Below are 20181 nucleotides of genomic sequence, written 5' to 3' on the forward strand. Positions count from 1 at the left end.
TCTGCTAAAGTGGCAGCTCAATTTTGTGGCCTCACCTTAACATAAGCTGATGATTAACTAATGGACAGAGTGGACTCCAAATGAATATCTTGATGGACCATACATCTGGTGGAAATAGAACTTTCCGACTAAGGGAGAATGTAATTTGTGTTAAATTCATTTTACTGGCTTGTTTTTAGATGGAAGCCTCTGCACAAGGTAGATCTAAAACTCAAGTAGGTCAAACTCTGAGAAAAAGTAGAGATGGAAATGCCTACGTCCAGCCCATTTGCAATGTGATTCTCATCTACTACGTCGAGGGTTTTTTTTTTTTAATTAAAAAAATCATCCTAATTCAATACTTCTTTGGCCCATAGGAAGGTTTCACTAGTCCACTTTCAATCCACACTGTTTCTCATGATGTTTGGCCTGCTCTAGCTTTGGGTCTCCCTCATTTTTAGTAGGCAGCATGTCTTAAAATGGCAAAACAGATAAAACAGATATAATGATGGGATATAACACAAACATAGTTGTGGGCCCTACAAATCGGCCATTCTATGACTCAAAATTAAAGCATGCCAGGTATTAAGTGAGCCACACCGCAAGTAAAAGGGAAGGTAATAATACCCACCATTGAATCCTTCCTAGGGCACATAATAATGTTTATTTGTCATCCAACCGTTGATAAGGCCACACATCCACGGACCAACGGTAAACACAAATATCAGCTTGATCCAAAACTTCCGTGGCCCTCAAGAAGTTTTCAACTGTAGATGTTCAACTCCTAGTTTCTCTTATGTCGTGCCGCACATGAGCTTTTGATAGGCTTCGATTTTGGGTTCCTGATCTAAAATGAGTTGGTAAAATGGATGAACGGCATGGATAAGACACATACATCACGGTGGACCCCACAGTTTACACGCAGAGTTACTTAGTACGCAATCCAGGCAAGTGGAACGGAGTAGGTGTAAGACAGACATCACCGTGGGTCCCACATCGACTCTTTGTTGCTCGGGCACCCTGCAACAGTAGCCGCAGGCCCCGAAACAAAAACCCGAGTGCAGTGCATATATCCTCCGGACTCGAGTATCATCTTATTCATGTTTGTTGCCCAGAGAGGGAGGGAGAGAGAGAGAGAGAGAGAGAGAGAGCTGCTGCTGCCTCGCAGGAGTTGGGTTGAAAGCAGTTAGAGAGAGGGAGAGAGGGAGAAATCGATCGATCTATACTTCATCACATTACATCTATAGAAATTAGAGAGAGAGAGAGAAGAGAGAGAGAGGCTAAAAACCCCCTTTGTAGTTTCAGTCATATTGATATTTCCTATCTGTCTTTCCAAAATCCCTAGAAGTCCCTTTCATTCCTCCCTTTCTCTCTCTCCCTCCCCTTTCCTAGGGTTTCTTCTCTCCCTTTCTCTATCCTGAAGAAGCAAACAGACGCTTTTCAGTCACTCACACTCTCTGGTATGATTCTTCTCTCTTTCTCTCTCTTGCTTTTTTGAATATCTATCGCTGTTTCAAGTTGTAGATTTTGATGTTTTCTTCTGCTTTGTGAATTTTGATGCAAATGATTAGTGTTGAAGAGTGTGATTAATATCTGGATTCCGCATGATGCGCTCTTTTGATTTCGAGATGATTTTTTTTTTGCATGCTATGTTGGTCGCTCTGATCTATGTTTGGTTACCGGAATGGATTTGGTTTCTAGGGCTTCGTCTTTGTGTTTGATGTGTTTTGATTTTGATTGGATTTGGAAGGAGAGAAGTAGAATGGGAATCGAGTTGGTGGTGACTTTTTTTTTTTCCGTGGTGGTTGGATTCAGCTGGAGAATTATTAGAGTGACGCTCTTTTTGGTGCTTGATGTTTCGAATTGTAATTATGAGATTGGATTCACGAAGAATCGACATTGTTACAAATTCACGAGGGTTTGGAATCATATGCTGCATGTTGGTTTATTTAGTGTTGGGATGCAGTGCCAAATGGGTGGTTTGTGTTTAGGATGGCACAGGATGCAGTACTCATGTTAAGTGGGCTTCCATTTTCGTGCCTTTTCTGCCCCAAATCAGTAGGGTATGTATAGCAAAGTCCTAACTTTTTATCAAATGCGAGTTTTGTGTGCCTTGGTAACTTTGAACTTTCCAAGGGACCCTTATGTTCTGTACTGCTATGTTATGAGTTCTATATTCAGGGGACTTATTGGGTGCATACGACTGCTAGACAAAGGGAAAGCATGCTGGTTTTACATACATGCTTTATATTTCTAGCATTTGTTCAGAAGGGGGATTCCGTTTCTATGCTTTAAATGTGTGCTTATGTTGGGTTATGGTCTTGGATCCTTGGCTGTCTGGTCTTTCGATCAAGGGTCTGTATCTGTCAGACTGTAATATGTGGGGATCTTCACTTTGCATGTAATGGTTTATCATGTGTCTGTTTAAGCATTTATCTGTTGATTCAGAGCTCTCCTCTCAAAGAAAATAGGTATATGTTCATCATAATTCTAGGTAACCAACATAGTTAACATTCTGCCCCTAAAATCTGTATGAACTTCGGATGTTTTTGGAAATTACCATACTTCAATTGAGAAAAATGGCCATTGAGCTCAGTTTAATTCTTTGCCTCATTAAGCTCGCTATTTGGTGTTAGTTTTCTGTTCTTTCTACATTCAGCTCAATGCGGAATGGAGTTTCGACACTTCCCGGATTAAACCCAATTTCAAAGCAGCAGTAATGCAGTTTAAATAGCATGACATGGGGATTTTCACACTTTCCAAATGGGGTCTTAATTATCCATTAAAAAATATAAAAATTCCCTTTTTTCATGATCAGAAATGCACACAAAATGACTTCTCAAAAGAAGAAGAAGAGGGAGTAATGCACACAAAATGGAACATGAATAACTTTGGGAAAGTGGAAGAAGTGATTGCTAAAATTCCTTTTGAGATCCAAAATATCGATAGGAAAGAAGAACAATGAATGGTGCCTTACAACAATAGGTATCGTGGAAATGAACTCCATGTTGAATACAAGTGAAAAGTGGAGGAGGAAGAAATTATGTGGGGGCAAAAGTCTAGAGCCCTTTGGCTTACAAGATGGGGACAGGAACATTTAACCTTTTTCCACCATTGGCTAGTGCTGGAAGATGGGTTAACAATATCCAAAAATTGGAGGCAAACAATGTGGCATTGTATAAATGAAAGGATATTCATGTTGTGATTTTAGACTCTATCAAAAGTTGCTTAAAAGATAGAAGTGTAGAAGACCACTTATTGACTATCTTGAATTTGACTGTGTATTCAAAGAAAATGGAGGCAATGTTGTCATAATCGTTATCGTATTGTAAATCGTAAAGGGGTCTGAATCGTATCGTATCGTATCATAAATCTTAAGATTTTTTCAGATTTTCACAAACCATATCATAAAAAAAAACAAAAAAATTGTATATAACTTAAAAAAAAAAACAAAAGAAAAACACATCAACCATCCATTTTGTCATCAATATGTAAAAAAAAGATGTATCATGTAGGTTTGCTCCCTACAAGTGAGGGTTCGATTCCCCTCCTTGGCTTTACCCAATACACGTGGTTGTGGGTGATTGCGTGTATCTGCATGGATTAGTTTCACTTCAAAAAGAGGTGGGGACACCCTGTGTCTTTAAAAAAAAAGAAAAAGATGTATCATGTATATATCGTCATGTCATAATCAAGTTCAAACAACAATCCCTTTTCCCATCCCATCTACATCTAAGTTTTCTATACGATTCAAAAAATAACATTTTCCCCATTCCCATTTACATGTATAATCTCTATTCAATTGTTTCTATAATTCAAAAAGGAAATAAAATGTCCAAATAAATCTATTCTTCATCGGTTGTGCCACCATCCTCCTCCTCATCACCAATGACATTATCAACATCATCTTCATCTTTAGAATTTGATGTCGAAATAAACTCATATTCCTCCTATACTTCTACCACTTTCACTTTTCCCTTCGCCTTGCTTTGAATATCAAAATTTCTAGGACCTACAAAATAGTTGTTGCAAAATTCATTATAATATAAGAGTAAGACTATTAATTAATAACTATAAGGCTACAAGACTAAACAATAAGAATATGACTATATGAGTCATACCACGTCGCCCATCTGGTCTTGATGTGGATCCGCCTGCACCCTGCATATCTTCCAAGCCTTTAGCAAAGCATTCACCTTTGTCCATCCAAGCGTTACCTGTAGGAAGTGCAGGATCCTCGTTCTCCGTGATCCATTCATCACATGGTGTGCCGTAAAGGCCGTTACGGGGCCGTAAAGGTTGTTACGTAAAGGTAACGGTGACAACTGTTACACGTTACGAGGTCGTAATGGCCGTAACAGCCGTTATGAAAAAAATGACTCGTAAGTGCTGTTAACGGTACGTTACGTCCCCTATAAAGGCCATAACAGCCCTGTAATTGTCTGTTATGGGACAAATACAAGTTTTCCATACTTTTCAATCAACATTACGGGGCAAGTACATGTTTTTCAGGATGTTTTTTTTTTCAATAAAAAAAGAGATTGTAACGGCCGTTACGAGGGCCATAACAGCCGTTACGACCCGTATTGTAAAGGTAACGGTGGTGGCCGTTGCGGCCACCGTTACCGTTACAGAACACCTTATTTCATCATTAGATTCCATATCTGATAAGCATATGGGATCAAGCCCTTGGTCCTCTCTCTTTGCATGGCGGATTTCGAGCTGGAGATAATATTTTACGAAGACGAGCGCATTCAATTTTTGTTGCTCAACTCTATCCATCTTCTTTGAATATATCTGCAAGCCCAAGAATGTGATAATATAAGGCTATTGGTCACAGTCAGTGTTCAAATTGTCGGCGAAAAGTCGATAATATCGACGATATTATCGGTGTCGCCAGCCCTGTGACACTGAAAACCCCTTTTTTCGTCTCTCCTAGTTGTCGGCTAAATATCGGCGATTTTTTTCATAGGGCGATATTATCGAAATACGGGCGATATTATTGGGGCTGCGTGAATAAATCGGAAGAAAAATCGGAATGTCGGGGCTGAACTTGCGTGAATACGTAAAAATTGAGAGTGATTTACGTACTTGGTTAATCGAAAGTCGGAACAGGAGGATCTTCTCGAATCTCGATCGACAGAGTTGGTATAGATTTAGAGATTTGAAATCTCCTGCAAAACCCTTCGCATCTCACCGTCTCCCCGCAAAACCCTCTTTAGGGTTTTTTTTTTTTGGTTTTTCCCTCCAGCGAAAAACCCTCTCGCAGTCGCACTGGCCTTTTCTAAGGTTTTCGTGGGAAATCGGTTACTGAGTATGCTCTTATCGTACTGACTAAACTCAGTTGGGCCCACCTTGGATGTATGTGGTCTATCTACGCCATCCATCTGTTTTTCCATCCACTTTAAGGGGTTGAGCCCAAAATTGAAGCAAATCCAAAGATCAAGTGGATCATACCATACGAAATGGTGGGTATAATGATTTCAACCGTTGAAACCTTTCTAGGCCCCACCATGATGTATGTATTTTATCCATTATGTTCTTCCATTTTTACGGATCATTTTAGGGCTTTATGCCAAAATCGAGAGGGATACGAATCTCAGGTGGATCACACCACAAGAAAATAATAGTGATTGGATATCCACCATTTCAATCCTCCTAAGGCCCACTGTATTGTTTATTTGACATCCAATTTGTTAATTATGCCATACAGACCCAAATGAAGGGAAAAAACAAAGATCATCTTGATCTAAAACTTTTATGGCCCCCAAAAAGTTTTTAATGGTCTAAGTTCATTCAACACTGTTTCCCGTAATGTGGTCCAATTGAGATTAGTATATACCTCATTTTTTTATCATACCATAAAATTATCTATAAAAATAGATAGACGACATCGATGAAACACAAATTGTGGTGGGGCCCACAGAGCACCGACCACCAGCCATCCGCCAGTGGCAGTAGCCAATCTGTTTCAGCGGATGGGCGTAGATCAGGTACCACCCGATCCGTTCGGAGCTTGGTACAAGGGGGGATCCAAGGGCCACTGAGGGACCACTGTGATGTATGAATCTTTACCACATCCTCCATCCATCATTTCATATCATTCTAGAGTACTAGACCAAAAATAAAGCATATCAAAGGCTCAAGTGGACCACACCATAGGAAGCAATGATGCTAAGGACGCCCACCGTTGAAACCTTCCTAGGGCCCACTGTATTGTTTATTTTACGTAAAACCCCTTGATATGATAATATACACCTGGATGGAGAGAAAAAAACAAATATAATCTTGATCTAAAACGTCTGTGGCCCCTAAGAATTTTCCAACGGTATTAATTTAATAACCACCGTGTGGCCCATTTGAGATTTAGATATTACATATTTGTTGGATAATGTTATAAAATAATATGAAGAAATGAATGGACGGTGCGGATAAATTTCATACATCACGGTGGCCTTTCAGTGGCCATCGGATCCTCCGCGCGCGTGGGATACAGTGAGATCCTGGACTCGGATGAAAGCGGATTGCGTATTGAGTTACTCAGTACCATCGTATGGACTATGGTACTGAGTAAACTCTTTTGGCCCCACTGTGAATTCATGTGGTTTATCCACACCATCCATACATTTTTACAGATCATTTTAGGGGTTGAGGCCAAAATTGAAGTATATCAAAAGCTTAAGTAGACCATGCCACAGGAAATAGTAGAAGTATTGATTTCCACTGTTGAAACCTTTCTAAGGCTCCCAATGATGTTTATTTTTCATCCAAACTGTTAATAACATCAAAAAGATATGGATGAAAGGAAAACACAAATATCATATTTATGTAAAACTTATGTAACCACCAAGAACTTTTCAACGGTAGAATTCAATTCACACTGTTTCTGATGGTGTGTTCCACTTGAGATTTGGATATTCTTAATATTTGGTTTAAAGATATAAATTTATATGATAAAACGGATGGACGGCGTTGATACCGTGCATGAATGACGGTGGGCCCCACAGAGTTTATTCAGTACCCCTAGCGTACTAAGTTACTCGGTACGCAATCCACTTCCGAAGTGGATTGGCTGGTGTAACACATACCAGTGTGTTGACGTCACCAAGTTCTGTGGGTCCCATCATAAGGTATGAGTTATATCCAAACCGTCCTTCCACTTGGTGAGCTCTTCGTAAGTCTTGATCTGAAAAATAAAACAAATCCAAAAATCAAGTGTACCACACTGTAAAAAGCAGTGGAGGATTGAACGCCCTGCCATTGATACCTTTTTGGGGTTCACATAAATTTTGATGTGGGTGAGTTTTGGTGCATGAAGCATCGGTGCTGAGGCCCATCATATAAACAGTTTGGATCACCGAATCATGGGACACCATACAATTACAAACTGAAAGAAAAATAAAATAAAATCTGAAAATTGGTCAAAAGTACAAATTCAATGGGCAAAATCAAACAATTATGATCAACTGGATCTATGCACTTCCATCTGTAATTTGTGTACATTAAGGAGCTCAAATGGCATTATATGTACCAGCATGGCAAATTGAGATGAGATCCAATCCATCCATCATGTGGTCCACTTGAGCTTTGGACATCCTTTTGGCCCCTATTAAATGGAAACTTATCATTTAATGCATTCTTTTTGTAATTTTTTAATTCCTCAATATGTAAATATGTGTATTCAGGCATGTCCTGAAGTTTCACTGAAAAATTCTACCATTTTCTCCATGTTTCCACCATTTTCCCTGCATTTCCGGTTATCAGCGATATTCTTGGCGATAACAATATTATATCTTTATCTCTGCCCAGCGAAACTTGTAGCGATACTGACAACTCGAACACTGGTCCCAGTCTACATTGTAAATTCATAAGTTGATTAATGAATTCAATGGTGTCTCGTTGTCACCCACTCGAAAGTGCTCTAGTTGTGCTTACAACTAGTAGCACTACATGTCAAACTTAAAATATGAATAGCCAGCTTTTGCAATTCCGGATACTCGTCTCTGTAACTCTCCCACCATAGACCTAAAACATAATCATATATAATTTATATAAACAATAGGCATACAGTTGAACTCAAAGAAGCAAAATAATTGTAAGTAAAATTATCCGGTTGCTTTGTCGTTCTGGTTAATTTTGCCGCCTCTCTTCCAAATAAACCATAAGCCTTCTTGAACTTATCAATCTTCTCATCAATGATGACCCCCCGCCTTTAATCAGAGACCATTATTTCAATACAGTCACGCAGGTTGGTTTTAATATCTAAATTTGGACGAAAGTTGTCATCATATTGAAATCTAAGAAATAAGCTGCCACTGCATTTAAGGGGCCTATGCAATTGAAGATTCCACCACTGGTCTTTGATTTCCCATATATCCGAATATTGTTTCTTCACCTCTCTCAAGTTTTTTGTTATAGCCTCTTTCGCTCGTTCCATCGCTTCATAAATATATCTCATGGCTAGCCTCTCATCTAAATCAACTAGTCGTAGCACCTTGACCAATGGGAGAGTGGTCTTTAAGCAAAACTTGATAGATGGACAAAAAATCTACATCGGCCAAAACTATGTCTTGAACATGCTTCCCTTTTATGGCCTTGGAGAAGCAGCTACTTCCCATTCTTTGGAGGTAAACATTGAGCTCAGGCCAATTCTATTTTCATGAATGCTTTTTAAAGTTAAGTAACATGTAGCAAACCGTGTTACGGCTGGTCGAGTCAACTCCTCCTTTCCGTGCTTTCTTATGAAATTCAAGATCCAACAATGTTTGTAAATTTAGACCGTTATGGCCCTTGCTTTCGTGACGGTCTCTAAATGAACTTGTAGCTTTCCAATGTCTGCAAGTATTAGGTGTATGCAACGGGCCGCACATGGAGACCAAAACAATGTCTTCCTTTTCTCCATTAACAAGTAACCCGCCTTCACATAGGTGGATGCACTATCCGTAATTACCTGCACAACGTTCTTACCCACTTCATCAATCACTGATTCGAGCAACCCTAGCAAATTGTTTGCATTTTTTTGAAATATCGGACATATCAACATATCTTAAAAATACCGTACCACTTGGACTATTAACAATTTTGATTTTTAATTTTTTTAAATTTTTTTTGTAATTGACCGATTCACTCCATCAGTCCACCCATTCGATATAGTCATGCATCTAGTCTTCTCCCATTCATTCTTATATACATCAATAGATTTCTCTATCGACTTAACCTCCATTTGCAAAAATTTATTCATCACTTCATGATATGATGGAAGCTTCAATCCTGGCCCAAATGCAGCAACTGCTTCCATCATTGGTGCAAAGAATGGGCTCTTTACAAGGTTGAATGGTAGAGCATTCGCATATAGGAAACACAAAATATATAGGCACACATTATCTCTATCTCCCTTCTTCCAGATTTTGTTTAGATTAGCTTGTTGTTTATCTTTTGGCCCACACTTTACGATAAAATCATCAATTGTTCTCTTTCTTTTTCCACCACCCATTTCATCGACATCATCAATTATAGGAACCCGTCCAACATCATATGCCATCTCTTCTTGTTGCTTCTTCTCGCTAACATTACCATCCAATAATTTCTTGAATTTTTCTGCTACCTCATCACCTAGGGGTGCACACGGGTCGGTTCAATCTGGTTTTGGGGTGAAACCGGAACCGAACCGTTCCTAACGGTTCTGCAATTATTGCAATCGGAACCGGACCGTTAGCACCCTAGAATCAAACCAGAACTGGACCGTGAAGAACGGTTCGGTCCCGGATTGGATCCATGGTTCTGGGCTTTTAAAAATCCAGCCCAGCTTATGGAATTACAGAGAGCTTTGATCCAACGGCTGAAAAAGTAGTATTGGGGCTGATTGGTTTTAATGCATTGTTAGAGAAGAAAGGCAAAAAAAAAGAAGAGGTTTTTTGGCAGTTGAATTTCTTCCATTGATAAAGGAGAAAAATTACATGATTTTTTTTGGGAACTGGTGATGGTTTTCTTCAGGTTGCAGGGGGATTGCTGAGAAAAGATAGAATTTTGGTTGATGGGTTTTTCATGGATTTGGAGAAAATAGTAGTGGAAATGAGATTGGAATAGATGGTGATTCTTGGTAGCTTGGTTTTCATGGATTTGGGAGAAAGATGACAGAGGAAATGAGATCAGAGTAGATGGTGGTGGTGATTTTTGGAGCTGGTGAAAGATTGCTGAAAAGATATTGAAGTTTTGGATGATGGGTTTTGCAGGAATTGGGAAAAAAAATGGGAGAGAGAGATGGTGATGGTGGCCTTCCTGTTGTAGTAGAGAGAATGTTGAGAATGGATTTGAGCTTTGAATGATGGGTTTTGATGGGTTTGTGGGAAAATGGCATTTCAATATACAGTGATGACAATTTTCTTGGAATTGTAAATAGATTGCTGAAAAATATTGAAGTTTTGGACAATGGGTTTTGCATGGATTGGGAAAAAATGGCAGAACTGGCATTGGCCTTGTTTTAATCGCAGAGAGATTGCTAAAAAATGGTTTTTTTCTTCTTCTATTTTTTGACTGATATATTTTAATGGGTTTGTGGAGAAAATGGCAGGAAAATGGTACCTGAGTATACAGTGATGTTCGTTTTCTTGGAATTGCAGAGAGATTGCAGAAAAGATAATTGATTTTTTGCTGGTGATTGGGAGTTGGGACGGGCGGACGGCGAGAGAGAGAGAGAGAGAGAGAGAGAGAGAGAGAGAGAGAGAGGGCAGAGGGACTGAGGGAGGGTAGAGAGTGCGGCGAGAGAGGGCAGAAGGCAGGGAGTGCGGCGTGAGAGAGGGCAGGGCGTTAAACGACTTAGGCATTATGGTTTTTTTTTTTTTGGTTTTAAATACATCGGATCTACGGTTCCTGTCACGGATCGGTTCTACGGTTCGGATCAACGATTCAGTTAACGGTTCAGATTAACGGTTTGGTTCGGTTTCACAGGACCCTAAACCAGAACCGATTCGTAATCAACGGTTCAGAAAATTTGGGAACCGGAACCGGACCGTTAGCACCCCGGAACCGGACCAAAACAGACTGATCCAACAGTTCTGGTCCGGTTACACGGTTCCAACGGTTAAACGTGCACCCCTATCATCACCCACTTGGGGACATGTCGCAACATTATTCAGATTAGCTTGTTGTTTATCTTTTGGCCCACACTTTACTATAAAATCATCAATTGTTCTCTTTCTTTTTCCACCACCCATTTCATTGACATCATCAATTATAGGAACTCTTCCAACATCATATGCCATCTCTTCTTGTTGCTTCTTCTCGCTAACATTACCATCCAATAATTTCTTGAATTTTTCTGCTACCTCATCACCCACTTGGGGACATGTCGCAACATTATTCTTTGTTCGGGCTAGGTGATGTTTCATTTGAAACACTCCTCCCCAATTTGCCTTACCACAAAAATTGCATCTTAGGTGGAGATTATTGTTCCAACACTCCCACATAAGATCATTGTCTTTCGTTTACGATTTCTTTCCCTTCTTCAATGCTTAAAACGAACCAACATGGTAAGTCGACAACACACAAGTGACAAGCTAAGCCTACATATATATTAAGGAAAAAACTATTTAGGCCCCACACAAAAATAGAAGATTATAAATTGATTAAAAATGAGAGAAAACTAGTTTCTATTTGAAATAAATGAGAAAACTCTTGAAAAAAAGCTATTCAGGCTCACATAAACTCCAAATCTCACCACTATCTCTCCGAAGAAAGAAAAGAAGTGATATTATAATGTATGTGGGGCATAAATAACTTTTAAACACAAAAACCCTTAAAACGAATTGCAAAAAACCGAAAAAAAATGAAATATTTTAATTTTCTTTTTCGAAAAACCCATATTTCCACCAATATACGAAAGAATGAAATAGAAAGTAATAACTAAATATTTTACATGTATTCTTACCTATTTCAACGTAGAAATCGAATGCAAGAAGTGACGTTTGATTCCATTGAGCAACGAAAAAGATATCCTATTTTCTTTCTCTAGGTTTCTTATGGCCCACAAGCTCCAAAAGTCCCTAAAATCTATAAAAAGTTGCAAAAGATATGTTTTTCTATTAAGGTTGGGGCCTCAATACACTTTAAAACAGAAATCTCTAAAAAAATTGCAAAAAAAGAAAAAGAAAAAATAAAAGGAAAAAAAAAATCAATTTTTTGATAAGGCGCTGTCGATTTTGAAATGCGATTGTCTAATCGTATGATTCATAATTTGATCGTACGTTTCAGATTTTAGATCGGAATCGTACGATTCACTTGTAAATGCAATTGGTATGTATGATCTAAATTGTACGATCATATGATATGATATGAATCATATATCGTATGATAATGACAACACTAAATGCATGTTCCTTTAAAAGGCTGATAGATGTCAAAGAAGTTTAGGAAGCAATTGAGCGCTTCGGTTAAGACAAGGCATCGAGACCAAATGGTTTGCGTTGGTGCTTTTCAAGACATTCCGCGAGGAGATTAGAGATGTTTGATGGTATTTATAAATGTTTCTTCCATGGGATCGATATTTTTCAAAAGAGATGGGAGCATCTTTCATTGTCCAAATTCCAAGGAAAGAGCGTGCTAGCTTCTAGACTCGGGTGTGTGTGTTGGGATCCATTATTTCGCCTTCACAAGGGCATTCATAAAGGGGTGTAAAATTTTGGATAGTGTATTGATTGCACGTGAATGTGTAGATTCACGTCATAAATTGAAGTGCCTAGGTGTGCTATGCAAAGTTCACTTAGAGAATGCTTATGATAATGTGGATGGGCGTTGTCTAGATTAAATGCTTAGAAGGATGAGATGTGGCATGAGATGGTGGGTTGGATGAAGAAATGCGTGTCTTCAACCAAATGTTTAAAGCTTATGATAATGCGGATTGGGATTGTCTAGAATACATGCTCAGAAGGATGAGATTTGGCATAAGATGGTGGGGTTGGATGGGAAAAAATGCATGTCTTCTGCCAAAATGCGAAGTTTTAGTCTCATTGAATGGTTTTAAAAAAGGACCCTTTTCCATTCTCTTTGCAGTGCTGGCAGATTCCTCGAGTAAAATGTTGAAAAAGGCTAGAATGGAAGGTCTAATAAGGGGCTTCAAGGTGAGTCAATCTCAATATTTCTCGTTTGTTGATGATCCTTTAATTATATTCAATACTAGTCCTCAACAAGTTTAATGCAAATCCTCAACTGGCAGTTAAGTCTGACATACGTCTTAAGATGGATTGAGGCAGTCTTACGTCTCAAAATTAATCTAGCAAAAAGCAAGATTATGGGTGTCAATCTTGAGGATTGCGAGGTTCGTAGAAGAGTTGGCAATGGTGTTAGGATGTAAGGTTGGGGTCCTTCCAACCACTTCATCTTGGTATCCTCTATGCATTGGAAAACCGTAAAAAAGTTTACCATAAAAAAGCTTATGGGAACCAATTATTGAAAGAATGCAATTAAAGGTACACTGTAGGTAGATTAGCAGATTTTGGGAAGATGATTCGAGTGTTGAGGGTCCCCCTTGTAGTAGATTTGCTTCTCTCTCTCTCTCTCTCTCTCTCTCTCTCTCTCCCTCTCTCTCTTGAAAGAAGAGAATTTTATTAAGCTGCGAAAATAAGGAACAAAGAAAGACTAAAAAAAATAAAGTAGGAAAAAATACAATAGGCTGTCCCTTGACAACACGAGGATAAAAAAAACCCAAGGTGCCAGTCCCTGAAAAGAACTAAAACTCTCGAAAACACCCCAGCCAAAGAGACCCTAATATTCCTGAAGCAATGATTGTTCCTTTCGGCCCACACAACCCTTAGAATTGCCAGGAGAAGGATTCTCTACTTCCTTTTTCAATTGCACCTCCCAAATCCGCATGCCAACCACAGAGGAGATTGTCTATTGACTTTGGCATAACCCACAAAACTCCAACAAGCTTTGGGACGCTCCACCAAATATCGGAGGAGCAGTGTATAAAAAGATGATTGACTGATTCTCTAACCCCAAAGCAAAGAAGATATACATTGGGATGGGCATTCCTTATTTATTTATTTATTTTTAATTTTTATTTTTATAGATTGTCAACCGTCAAAACTCTGTTTCAGCCCACCAACCATCCAAACATAGCTGCTACCTTTGGAGGCACTCTGTAAGATCACAAAGGTTCGGTGTGACAATAAGAAGAAGAAGATGATGATGCAGAATGATCGAACAGAGAAAATCCCTATCCTTGATAGCATCCAACGGAACGAGTCGCCCAAAAGAGGGGATGGATGAAAATCCTGCAGGCGAGATAAAAGAAGAGTAAGCTCCTTTATCTCAAAATCTAATAGGTTTCTGTGGAAAGGAGGGTAGCCGAAGACCTCCCCCTCCCTCGTTAAAGAAACAGGCCCTGCCCTAGCTATTCCTTTCCACAGAAAGGATGCACGGTAGAGGGATGAGTCTATTTGGTCCACTATCCTTGGAGTTTGAGGCCATATTTCGCAGCAATGATTTGGTGTCAAAGACTTTTGCTCTCATTTCCAAACCTCCAAACCCATTTTCCTAAAAGAGCCTTGTTAACTATGAGAAGGTCCTTATATTCGCTCCCCCTTCCGCATAGAGAGTACAAACCTCTTTCCATTTTAAGAAGGGGAACTTTGGAGCATCGGATCCACGAGCTCATCCGTCGGATATTTATGAGGCAGGAAAGGTTGCCAATTGATGCAGGACAATTAACCACTTGCTCTAAAAGTTCGAACTGTTAGAGCATGACGAATTAATCCTTTTATCTCATAGCCAAGGCCCCACATTGCACGGGTTAGGACCTCGGCCGAACCCCCCTCATGGGCCCCAAATCACATGGTTCACCTACCCTGAGTGTGTCTGATGTAGGATATATGTAGGGATGTCATGTTTCACAGGGGATTATTCAAAGGACAATTCAAAGCATACAGATCCTAGGACCTGTGGGTTATAGGCCAAGCCCACTAAACAATAATTTCAGCAGAACAGTTCACCAAACAGTAATTTTAGCAAGCAAAAGTTCATGTCGTTTCATTAGAAATCATCCCCACATGCACACAATCATATAAAGATTAAATCGTAGGATGTCAAGGTTGTTGGAACAACCCCTTAGCACAGAATATCAACAAAATACTCATGGGCAGATTCATACACACATAAAATTTACCATACTCATTCACCACATAAACTATGGGGTGGGATAAATCTGTAATTTGGGAATTGAGGGTCGTGGGAGGAAATTGGGAGAGGGTATAGGGTAGGTTTTATGTGGGAGGCAGGGACATAGGGTTTTAAGGTTTTGGGCGCAATGGATTGAAAGATTTAGGCTAGATAGGATTAAATAGGGTGTTTTTTTTTTTTTTTTATAAATTATATTTTTTTATTTTTTATAATAAGGAGTAGAAGGAAAAGGAAAGTCCATACCTTGCAAAAGATAAACATGTGAGCGAGTCGCATGCCCACAAAAAGATGGAATCTCACCACCTTGCTCCAAGTCTCATGGAGGGTTCTTCCAAACCGCATGGAAGAAAGAAAGGCTTCTCTTTAGAAAACAAACGTGTACTCTCATATGTACAGATGGTGTGGGGGGTGCTGGCTGAGAGGAGGGCTCAAGTATAGGCCATGGGTCAGGGGACTAATCAGTGGGAGGCTCAAGGTGTGGATCATGAGGTGGGCCTCTAAATGGCACGAGATATTCCACGTTGAATGTAGAGCTGATATTCAATGTAGGTGGAAACTCGAGAACATATACGCATTGGGACCCATACGGTTTAAAATTTTATATGGTCTTGTGCTGCAGGCATGTAATTTCTTAGCAACACCAAGTGGTATCCGCTCTGGCCTAATACGGACTATGACCTCATCACCCACTTGAAATTCCCTGAATCGACGGTGCATGTCTGCTTGAAGTTTATAATCTATATTACTTGAATTAATCCTTTGTCTAATCACCCTGTGTAAATCATGCATGTAATGTGCAAAGGACTCAGTAGACTCAGAAGGACGACATGACACAGACATGTGAATCAAATCTATAGGTCTCTTAGGCTTATAACCAAGAACAATCTCAAACGGACTCTTACCCGTAGACCTATTTATTGAACTACTATATGCAAACTCTGCAGTTGGCAAGATTGCGTCCCAAGTCCTAATATGATCACCAACTAGACATCTCAACAAGTCGCCTAGGCTCCTATTCACCACCTCAGTCTGGCCATCAGTCTGAGGATGGTATGCCAAAGAAAACTGCAGACGAGTTCCCATAATATGCCACAATGTCTTCCAAAAATAGCTCATAAACTTGACATCCCGGTTAGACATTATGGTTTTTGGCAAACCATGTAATCGAACAACTTCATCAAAGAAGATCCGAGCAATGTCTGAGGCGTCCAACGTCTTAGAGCACGCAATGAAGTGGGCCATTTTGGAAAAACGGTTCACCACGACAAATGTGGAATCATGCTTCTTGATAGTCTTGGGAAGCCCCAACACGAAATCCATACTAAGATCGTCCCAAGGGGCATATGGCACAGGCAAAGGAGCATACAATCCTGTGTCCTGTTTCTTTTGCTTTGCCAGCTGACATGTATGACATTGCCCTACAATTCTAGCCACATCTCGCCTGAGACTTGGCCAGTAAAATCGGTCATCAACAAGGGTTATCGTTTTATCCCTTCCAAAATGGCCGGCTACACCACCTGCATGTAGCTCCTATATCAGGAAATCCCGTAGGGACGTGCGAAGAATGCAGAGCCGATCTCCATAAAATAGGTAATAATCATGAATGACAAACTCACTGTTTGTCCTCGTGGGATCCTCTAGAAGTGACACATATCTCTCTCTAAAGTCCGGACACTCAGGATATTCGTCTTTTAATCGCTCAAAACCCGTAACTTCTACTCTCAGAGAATGGAGAGTACAACCCTACGACTAAGGGCATCCACGGGTTTGTTCTCAATAGGAGCCTAGGCGACTTGTTGAGATGTCTGGTTGGTGATCATATTAGGACTTGGGACGCAGTCTTGCCAACTGCAGAGTTCGCATATAATAGTTCAATAAATAGGTCTACGGGTAAGAGTCCGTTTGAGATTGTTCTTGGTTATAAGCCTAGGAGACCTATAGATTTTATTCTTATGTCTGTGTCACGTTGTCCTTCCGAGTCTGCTGAGTCCTTTGCGCATTACGTGCATGATTTATACAGAGAGATTAAACAAAGGATTAATTCAAGTAATATAAATTATAAATTTCAAGCTGATACAACGTCGATTCAGGGAATTTCAAGCGGGTGATGAGGGCATGGTCCGTATTAGGCCAGAGCGGATACCACTTAGTGCCGCTAAGAAATTACATGCCCGCAGCGCAGGACCATATAAAATTTAAAACCGTATGAGTCCCAATGCGTATGTTCTCGAGCTTCCACCTACATTGAATATCAGCTCTACATTCAACGTGGAAGATCTCGTGCCATTTAGTGGCCCACCTCATAATCCATACCTTGAGCCTCCCATTGATCAGTCCCCTGACCCATGGCCTATACCTGAGCCCTCCTCTCAGCCTACACACCCCATACCATCTGTACATATGAGAGTACACGTTTGTTTTCTAAAGAGAAGCCTTTCTTTCTTCCATGCGGCTTGGAAGAGGTGGTGAGATTCCATCTTTTTGTGGGCGTGCGACTTGCTCACGTGTTTATCTTTTGCAAGGTATGGTATTTCCTTCTCCCTGTACTCCTTTGAAAAAACCTCTTTGATCCTATCTAGCCTAAATCCTTCAATCCATTGCGCCCAAAACCTCGACACCCTATGTCCCTGCCTCCCACATAAAACCTACCATAGACCCTCTCCCAATTTCCTCCCACAACCCTCAATTCCCAAATTACAGATTTATCCCACCCCATATCCCACGTGATCTTCATCTCCTCTAAACATAGTTTATGTAGTGAATGAGTATGGTAAATTCTATGTGTGTATGAATCTGCCCATGAGTATTTTGTTGATATTCTGTGCTAAGGGGTTGTTTTAACAACCTTGACATCCAGCGATTTAATTTTTATATGATTGTGTGCATGTGGGGATGATTTCTAATTAAATGACATGAACTTTAGCTTGCTGAAATTACTGTTTGGTGAACTGTTTTGCCAAAATTATTGTTTAGTGGGCTTGGCCCATAACCCACAGGTCCTAGGATCTGTATACTTTGAATTGTCCTTTAAATAATCCCCTGTGAAACATGACATCCCTACATGTATCCTACATCAGTGTCCCCGCATCCCTAATGCTACCCCACTCGAGCCCGGTGTGAAATGCGTATTAATTACCCCCGGTGAGGAGTTTCGAACATGAGACCTCCCTCGTGGGCCCCAAATCACATGGGTCACCCACCCCGAGTGTGTCCCCGCATCCCATGTGCTACTCCACTCGAGCCCGGTGTGAAAATGCCCTTGCATTAATCACCCCCGATGAGGAGTCTCGAACATTAGACCTCCCGCTCTGATACCAATTTGATGTAGGACAATTAACCACTTGCTCTAAAAGCTCGAACTGTTAGAGTATGACAAATTAATCCATTTATCTCATAGCCTAGGCCCCACATCTCATGGGTTGAGACCTCGCCCGAACCCCCCTCGTGGGCCCCAAATCATATGGGTACCGCCTCACACGGGCTGCCCACCCCGAGTGTGTCCCCGGATCCCATAGGCTACTCCACTCGAGCCCGGTGTGAAATGCGTATTAATCACCCCCGGTGAGGAGTCTCGAACACGAGACCTCCCTCGTGGCCCTCACTCACCCTGAGTGTGCCCCTGCATCCCACAGGTGACCCCACTCGAGCCCGGTGTGAAAATGCCCCTGCATTACCAATGTTATTGGAAGATATTCTTTCTGATATTGCTAGAGGAGTTGCGGAAGAAGGAAGAAATGTTCCCTCTTTTGGCGAAGAAGTAGATGGGGTGGTGGGAATGCTGGAGGAGTTTTGAGGAAGTGGAAGGGAGCCATTAGTGGTGAAATGGGACAATTGTAGAACAGTGAGGAAGGCTTGTGATAGTCTGGTTGAAAAGTTCCCTTTATAGAGCGAGACTGATGTTTTAAATTGATGGATTTGTTTAATGGCCTAATTAAAGTTAGAAAATCAAAATGTTGGATGGATGGCATATAAACATTGAATGACCTTATTAAGGTTTCACCATTGAAACCTTCTTAAGGCGAAATATTTTTTTTATTGGATAAATTTTTTATTCAATTCATCTTAGTGGGACTAACCTTAAGAGCGGTTTGGATGGCATATAAACATCATGGTGGGTCCCTAAAAAAGTTTCAAGGGTTGGCAATTTCATCCACACTAGTTCTGTTCGTGTGGCCTAGTTGAGCTTCGGATATGCTCACATACATAAAAAGAGACGGAGACACAAGAGCTTTATTTGTGTTAGCAATAAAACACAAGTGCACAACCGCACCCACTCACATCTCTAATCTACTAATCATCGTCATTCTATCCTTGTCGTAACTATGTGTCAGCGTTGCAGATTCCTCTTTGTTGATTATTCCTATCCAAGCCTTATACTTGATTATCATGATCGAAGTTCTTTTGTGTATTCCTCTCGTCCTCATTTCAAGCCCTTCAACCTTACTAGAAGTTTCCTCATTACTTCTCCAGAAAAAAAAAAAAAGGAAAAAGAAAAGAAAAGAAAAAGAGAACAAAAAAAGAAAAAAAAGAAAGGATAAAAAATGTTCTCTTGGGTATTCCTCATGTCCTCATTTCAAGCCCTTCAACCTTAATAGAATTTCCCTCATTACTTCTTAAAAAAAAAAAGAACAAAAAAAGCATCCCTGAGTAGGTTTCTCCAGTTTTTGTAGCACATGGCCTAACCATCTCAATTAGCTCTAAATCATTTTATCTCCTATGCTGGGGCTACTCTTTGGTTGCTATGGATGACCTCATGCTTGATTGTCATTTTTATCCTTTTTTTAAAAAAATTATATATATATATATATATATATATATAAATTTTTTTGGTTAGTAATAATTACTAAGAGAGCCCAACTTAGCAAAACTAAGATGTCAAAAATTACAACTAAGACGGGAAAAGATTACAACCCAACCAAGGGCATAAGCTTACAAGCATCCACAGCCTTGAAGCTGGAAACCGATTTGACCGCAAAAGTCTTAACCCTTCTTTTAACCTCACCCACAAATCTGCTTTTATTTCTAAAG

General features: G+C 40.1%; 1 protein-coding gene across 3 annotated transcripts in view; it reads left to right on the plus strand.

Annotated features, from left to right (window-relative positions):
• The first annotated feature begins 1102 nt into the window (after positions 1-1102).
• LOC131251599 (bZIP transcription factor 1-B-like) overlaps positions 1103-20181 on the plus strand; it is a 42354-nt gene continuing 23275 nt past the window's right edge. For 2 of the 3 annotated variants that reach the window (XM_058252417.1, XM_058252419.1), the window contains exon 1: positions 1103-1439. The gene's annotated coding sequence lies outside the window, so the exon portion shown is untranslated. The remainder of the gene's footprint in view (positions 1440-20181) is intronic. The other variant, XM_058252420.1, reaches the window with a different exon arrangement.

Source organism: Magnolia sinica, chromosome 7 (assembly GCF_029962835.1).
Source record: "Magnolia sinica isolate HGM2019 chromosome 7, MsV1, whole genome shotgun sequence".
Taxonomy (NCBI): domain Eukaryota; kingdom Viridiplantae; phylum Streptophyta; class Magnoliopsida; order Magnoliales; family Magnoliaceae; genus Magnolia; species Magnolia sinica.